This window comes from Mauremys mutica, unplaced genomic scaffold (genome assembly GCF_020497125.1).
Source record: "Mauremys mutica isolate MM-2020 ecotype Southern unplaced genomic scaffold, ASM2049712v1 Super-Scaffold_100141, whole genome shotgun sequence".
Taxonomy (NCBI): domain Eukaryota; kingdom Metazoa; phylum Chordata; order Testudines; family Geoemydidae; genus Mauremys; species Mauremys mutica.
In genome coordinates, this window is record NW_025423277.1 from 134,083 (window position 1) to 141,646 (window position 7,564).

The window sequence follows — 7,564 nt, forward strand, 5'->3', positions numbered from 1 at the left end:
TGGGGGAGGGATCGCGGCAGCCCAGACTCAGGGCTGGAACAGGCCCCGGATTGTGGGGGTGGCTGCAGGGTTTGCAGCGCTCTGATATCTCAAACAATGTATCTCTCCCAAAGCCTCAGATCTGCGTCCCCCGAAGGCTCCTGTGCTGCCTCCGCTCCTTTCACAGTCTATAGCAAGGAGCAGCAGCAAGGGTCAGGGATGAGCCATAGGGCACTAGGTGGGTGGCCGAGGCTTCAGGAGCCCAGAGTGTGTGTCTGTCTGGGGCATTTTGGCTGAGACCTCAGGGACACATTGTGAGGCAGAATCCCAGGCATCTTATGAAAAGAGCATAAGGACGTACGAACGGCCAGACTGGGTCCATCTAGCCCAGTATCCTGTCTTCCCATAGCGGCCAAAGCCAGGTGCCCCAGAGGGAATGAACAGGGAATCACCAAGTGACCCATTCCCTGTCACCTATTCCCAGCTCCTGGCAAACAGAGACTAGGGACACCTTCTCTGCCCATCCTGGCTCAGAGCATGTCCTCCATGAATCGATTTAGCTCTTTTTTGGAACCCTGTTATAGTCTTGGCCTTCACAACCTCCTCTGGCAAGGAGTTCCGCAGGTTGACTGTGCGTTGTGTGAAAAAATACTTCCTTGTGTTTGTTTTAAACGGGCTGCCTATTAATTTCATTTGGTGACCCCTAGTTCTTGTGTTATGAGAAGGAATAAGTAACACTCCTTATTTACTTTCCCCACACCAGTCATGATTTTATAGACCTCTAGCATATTTCCCCTTAGTCAGCTTTTCTCCAAGCTGAAAAGTCCCAGTCTTATTATTCTCTCCTCATATGGCAGACACGCCATACCCGTTTCTGAACCGTTTCCAATTCCAGTACATCTTTTTTAAGATGGAGCGACCATATCTGCATGCAGTATTCAAGATATGGGCGTACCATGGATTTATACAGTGGCAATAAGATTTTCTCTCTTATTCTCTATCCCTTTCTTAATGATTCCCAACATTCTGTTCGCTTTTTGCCTGCCACTGCCCATTGAGTGGATGTTTGCAGAGAACTAGCCACAGTGACTCCGAGATCTCTCACTTGAGTTGGAACAGCTATTTTACATCCCATCGTTTTATACGTAGAGTTGGGATTATGTTTGCCAATGTGTATCGCTTTGCATTTATCAACATTGAATTTAATCTGCCGTTTTGTTGCCCTTTCACCTAGTTTTGTGAAATCTCTTTTTAGCTCCTCCCAGTCTGCTTTGGACTTAACTATCCTCTGTAGTTTTGGATCATCCGCACATTTTGTCACCTCGCTGTTCAGCAGATCGTTTATGAAGATGTTGACTAGTCCCAGTACAGGCACCACTAGTTACCTGTTTGCATCCTGAAAACTGTCCATTTATTCCTACCCTTTGTTTCCTGGCTTTTAAGCAGTTATTGATCCACGCGAGGACCTTCCAGAGGTGAACGTAAGCTGGTACATTCCGGTATGGGGTACTGGCAAGAGCGGGTACGCTGTGCCAGCCCGGCCCGGCTTCCCCAGGCTGGTGATTTAAAGGGCCCAGGGCTCCCTGCAGCCTCCCAAGCACCCCTGGCGGAGCCCCGGGGAGCAAATCACTGCCCTGGAACGCTGCTCTCTCCCGCGCTACCAACACAGAGCAGGGGCGGCGGGAGCTTCCTTACAGTGGGGGGGTCACTATTGTCTGAACTGTGGCACTCCCATGAAAACCCTTCCCCAAGGACCCACACTCACACCACCTCTCCCCCCCGAGGCCACACCCACAGAATGCCTCTCCCCCCCCCCCAGACGCCCCCTTTTCCCCCTCCATCATTTGTCCTAACAGCCAGTTAAGAGTGGTGGGGCCACGGGCCCTCTAAACCCCCTGTTCCAGCACCCCTGACACAGAGCTCAGCAGCAGTGGTGTGTGTGTGTGTGCGTGTGACAGAGGCTGCTGTGCTGAGCTGAGCCAGTGAGGGAAGCGGGGGCTGATGTTGGGGCTGCCCCCTCCCCCTGCCTCAGGCCTGGTTGCTTGCAGCAGCTGTCTGAACATAGAGACAGTGTGCCGACACACTCCCTCTCCCCACACACACACTCCCTCTCCCCACACACACACAGTCTCTACCCCGCCACGCACACTGCAGTTGAAAAGCAGCTGGCAATCTAGTAAGATGCCCGTGGAACGGTGGGATAGAGAAACCTGCATCATGTCATGCTGTACCGGCCCATGAGGCATTGCAAGCCATTCCCAAAGCACCCTGCAGCCAGTTGCACAGCTACCCACAGTGCACTGCTCTCTGTGGCCATCCAAGATTCTAGCGTGGATGTGCTCTGGTGACACAAGGGGCATAGTGTGGACATGCAGCAGCTGTTTAATTAAAACACTTTAAAGCCACATTACCCAATAGGGTAGACACAGCTTGAGAGTGAGACAAGACCCAGCTCCCTTGAAACTAAAGAGCTACAACTTTCTCCGTAGTTGGCAGGACTCGAACCTGCGCAGGGAGACCCCAATGGATTTCTAGTCCACCGCCTTAACCACTCAGCCACAACTACTTGGTTGAGATGTGTCTCTCACTGCACTCTAGTTCTGTTCTCACTGAGTGATCAATTCCAGTTGTTTCCTCAGACCAGCTCCCTCAGCACACACACTGCCGTGCCATTGTGTAAGTGTGTCCATGGCTGAACTGCAAGAATTCCTGCTCATTTCCCTTCTGGCTGGAGCATAGTTAGCGTGTGTTTGTGGTCAATGACGTTGCTGTAGATTGTTGTCCATTTCCTGCCTTGATCATTCAGACAGTCCCTTTCCTGCCATATCCCCAGCACATCAGTGAGTAAACTCAGCTTTTTATTCCATCCTTGATGTTTCATGGAATAACAACAGACGACCGAGGAAAGAGGTGGGCAGGGCGGGTCTCAGGGGAGGGGCAGAGAGGTGGGGGCGGTGGGCAGGGCGGGTCTCAGAGGAGGGGGCAGAGAGGTGGGGGCGGTGGGCAGGACGGGTCTCAGGGGAGGGGCAGAGAGGTGGGGGCGGTGGGCAGGGCGGGTCTCAAGGGAAGGGCAGAGAGGTGGGGGTGGTGGGCAGGGGCGTCTCAGGGGAGGGGCAGAGAGGTGGGGGTGGGGGGCAGGGTGGGACTCAGGGGAGGGGGCAGAGGTGGGGGCGGTGGCCAGGGCTGGTCTCAGGGGAGGGGCAGAGAGGTGGGGGCGGAGGGCGGGGCAGGTCTCAGGGGAGGGGCAGAGAGGTGGGGGCGGTGGGCAGGGCGGGTCTCAGGGGAGTGGCAGAGAGGTGGGGGCGGTGGGCAGGGCGGGTCTCAGGGGAGGGGCAGAGAGGTGGGGGCGGTGGGCAGGGCGGGTCTCAGGGGAGGGGCAGAGAGGTGGGGCGGTGGGTGGGGCGGGTCTCAGGGGAGGGGCAGAGAGGTGGGGGCGGTGGGCAGGGCGGGTCTCAGGGGAGGGGCAGAGAGGTGGGGCGGTGGGCGGGGCGGGTCTCAGGGGAGGGGCAGAGAGGTGGGGGCGGTGGGCAGGGCGGGTCTCAGGGGAGGGGCAGAGAGGTGGGGGCGGTGGGCAGGGCGGGTCTCAGGGGAGGGGCAGAGAGGTGGGGGCAGCAGGCAGGCCTTGGGGTAGGGGGTGGAGAGGCACAAGGAGGCCTTCAGGGAGGAGAGGAGCGAGCGGAAGGTGGACCAGCAGGCCTCAGCCACAGTGGAAGAGCGGGGCTGGGAAGTGGCCAATGGGAGTGAGGGCGGAGCACAGGTGGGGCCTCAGAGAGAGGAGAACGAGGGAAGGGGGTGGAGTGGGCAGGGCCGCCCAGAGGACTCAGGGGGCCTGGGGCAAAACAATTTTGGGGGCCCCTTCCATAAAAAAAAGTTGCAATACTCTAGAATACTGTGTTCTCCTGGGGGCCCTGCAGGGCCTGGGGCAAATTGCCCCACCTGCCCCACCTCTGGGTGGCCCTGCCCTCAGCCTCCCCTCGTAAGTCCCCTGCCCCCTCATCATTTTTGTTGCCCTCCCCTAGACTCTCTCCAATTTGTTTCTGTAGTGGGGGGGGGGGCGAAAGCTGGACGCAATGCTCCAGATGTGGCCTCCCCAGTGCCGAATAGAAGGGAATAATCACTTCCCCCGATCTGCCGGCAATGCTCCTACTAATCCAGCCAATACGACCAGGTACCCATATTGAATGCAGACCCAGCAATATTTGATACATTGGTTACTGTCCATTCAGGAGGTTATTTCCCACCTATTCATAAATAATGAAGATGCTCTAAGCGGAGGGGAAAGAGCTGTCCCGTCCGTGTAGTTAATCCATCTCCCCGAGAGGTGGTAGCTATGTCACTGGGGGAAGCTATGGGGGTGGGGGTGCAAGCTGTGGTGTTTACATGGATCTATAAGTTTAATCAAACCCCATTTTTAAAAGCACTGTGGTCTGGGAACAGAACAGGAGATCTCTGAGGCAGGGCCTGTCCTTCAAAATCTTTAAGATCTCTGACTTACCTACACAGCAGTCATGGGGGTATAACTCAGTGGTAGAGTGTTTGACTGCAGTTCAAGTGGTCCTTGGTTCAAATCCAAGTACCCCCTTACAAACCTCTTCTTTCAACAAAAATAAGGGCATTTCCATTATGTTCAGGAGTTCCAATGAATAGGGATCCCTGAAATGAATAGAAACACTCAATGTTTTCCTGTGCAAATGCATTAAAACCTAGCAAACATGTGCCTTCACTGAAATCAGTTCCAATCCTCTAAAGGATTAAAGAATCCTTATTGAGGTTGCAGGAAAAAAACATCCTGATGTGTAGAAAGAATAGTAAATATGGCAGGCGACAAGCTTGGCTTAACAGTGAAATCCTTGCTGATCTTAAACACAAAAAAGAAGCTTACAAGAAGTGGAAGATTGGACAAATGACCAGGGAGGAGTATAAAAATATTGTTCAGGCATGCAGGAATGAAATCAGGAAGGCCAAATCACACTTGGAGTTGAATCTAGCAAGAGAAACAAGAAGGGTTTCTTCAGGTATGTTAGCAACATGAAGGAAGTCAAGGAAAGTGTGGGCCCCTTACTGAATGAGGGAGGTAACTTAGTGGACAGAGGATGTGGAAAAAGCTAATGTACTCAATGCTTTTTTTGCCTCTGTCTTCACAAACAAGGTCAGCTCCCAGACTGCTGCACTGGGCAGCACAGCATGGGGAGAAGGAGACCAGCTCTCTGTGGGGAAAGAAGTGGTTCAGGACTGTTTAGAAAAGCTGGACGAGCACAAGCTCATGGGGCCGGATGCGCTGCATCCGAGGGTGCTAAAGGAGTTGGCGGATGTGATTGCAGAGCCATTGGCCATTATCTTTGAAAACTCATGGCAATCGGGGGAGGTCCCAGATGACTGGAAAAAAGCTAATGTAGTGCCCATCTTTAAAAAAGGGAAGGAGGAGGATCCGGGGAACTACAGGTCAGTCAGCCTCACCTCAGTCCCTGGAAAAATTATGGAGCAGGTCCTCAAGGAATCAATTCTGAAGCACTTAGAGGAGAGGAAAGTGATCAGGAACAGTCAGCATGGATTCACCAAGGGCAAGTCATGCCTGACTAACCTAATTGCCTTCTATGAGCAGATAACTGGGTCTGTGGATGAGGGGAAAGCAGTGGATGTGTTATTCTTTGACTTTAGCAAAGCTTTTGATACAGTCTCCCACAGTATTCTTTCTTGCCAGTAAGTTAAAGAAGTATGGGCTGGATGAATGGACGGTAAGGTGGATAGAAAACTGGCTAGATGGTCGGGCTCAACGGGTAGTGATCAACGACTCCATGTCTAGTTGGCAGCCGGTATCAAGTGGAGTGCCCCAAGGGTCGGTGCTGGGGCCGGTTTTGTTCAATATCTTTATTAATGATTAGGAGGATGGTGTGGACTGCACCCTCAGCAAGTTTGCAGATGACACTAAACTGGGAGGAGTGATAGATACGCTGGAGGGTAGGGATAGGATACAGAGGGACCTAGACAAATTAGAGGACTGGGCCAAAAGAAACCTGATGAGGTTCAACAAGGACAAATGCAGAGTCCTGCCCTTAGGACGGAAGAATCCCATTCACTGCTACAGACTAGGGACCGAATGGCTGGGCAGCAGTTCTGCAGAAAAGGACCAAGAGGTTACAGTAGACGAGAAGCTGGCTATGAGTCAACAGTGTGCCCTTGTTGCCAAGAAGGCTAACGGCATTTTGGGCTGTATAATTAGGGGCATTGCCGGCAGATCGAGGGATGTGATCATTCTCCTCTATTAGACATTGGTGAAGCCTCATCTGGAGTACTGTGTCCAGTTTTGGGCCCCACGCTACAAGAAGGATGTGGAAAAATTGGAAAGAGTCCAGCGGAGGGCAACAAAAAATGATTAGGGGGCTGAAGCACATGACTTATGAGGAGAGGCTGAGGAAACTGGGCTTGTTTAGTCTGCAGAAGAGAAGACTGAGGGGGGATTTGATAGCTGCTTTCAACTACCTGAAAGGGGGTTCCAAAGAGGATGGATCTAGACTGTTCTCAGTGGTAGAAGATGACAGAACAAGGAGTAATGGTCTCAAGTTGCAGAGGGGGAGGTTTAGGTTGGACATTAGGAAAAACTTTTTCACTAGTAGGGTAGTGAAGAACTGGAATGGGTTACCTAGGGAGGTGGTGGAATCTCCTTCCTTAGAGGTTTTTAAGCTCAGGCTTGACAAAGCCCTGGCTGGTATGATTTAGTTGGGGATTGGTCCTGCTTTGAGCAGTAGATTGGAGTAGATGACCTCCTGAAGTCCCTTCCAACCCTGATATTCTATGATTATATGATTAGATGCTCTAATGGTCTCTTCTGGCCATAAAGTCGACTAATTTCTGAAAAACCGAGTGTAGCTTTGGGAGCAGCGTCTGATGTTTCCCTGTCTAGCCGGCTTGCTGCCTAGAACAAACGCTCCTTGAGTGGGGTGATCCACAGGGAGTAGCTCAAACCTCCAAAGTGCCTGGCCAGGGGCAGGACATTAGCCCAGCAAGGGAGGGGTGTGGCAGTGACATCACAAAGGCCTTTTGCAGGACCTCAGACTATTGGTCCAAGGTGGTGGGGAGGTGGTGACCTCACAGAGAGATGCTGACATCAGCCAGGCAGGACAGGGGCGAGGGGCCAAGGAAACCTCAGAGACCCCTGTGGCTTTGCTTCAGCAAGTCTCCTTCTCCAGGTCTCTCTTTGAGGACTGAGAGAGTATTTGGGTTCACGGACGTGAGCACCACGAGGAACCTCTTTCGAGTTTTCTCCTTCGCTTATAGTGATTTTACTAGAAAACAGCCGTCCCTGTTTAGAAGGTAAGAGCCTCCTCGAGGTTTGAAACTTGTTCAGTCTGATCCATCTGGTGAGAGTTGAATTCTAGGCATGGAAAACACGAGCTTAAGGAGGCAGAATTTTATTCCGCACCTGGGATTTTGTCCCTTAGAATCACTGGGGACATTGGGGTTTGTCCTTTTTGTTTTACCTTTTCCTCCCTCCTTTCTCTTTATCTCTTGCTTCTTTTGTCCTTTCTCCTGTTCCCCTCCCAACACCAGGTGTGTGTGTGTTTGTGTGTGTGTGTGTGTCATGGAG

General features: G+C 52.5%; 2 non-coding genes across 2 annotated transcripts; one reads left to right on the plus strand and one right to left on the minus strand.

Annotated features, from left to right (window-relative positions):
- Window positions 1-2,463: 2,463 nt before the first annotated feature.
- TRNAS-AGA lies at window positions 2,464-2,545 on the minus strand. The gene has a single exon. It is a non-coding gene; the product is annotated as a tRNA-Ser (tRNA).
- Window positions 2,546-4,489: 1,944 nt separating this feature from the next.
- Window positions 4,490-4,561, plus strand: TRNAC-GCA. Its single transcript has one exon. It is a non-coding gene; the product is annotated as a tRNA-Cys (tRNA).
- The last annotated feature ends 3,003 nt before the right edge of the window (window positions 4,562-7,564 follow it).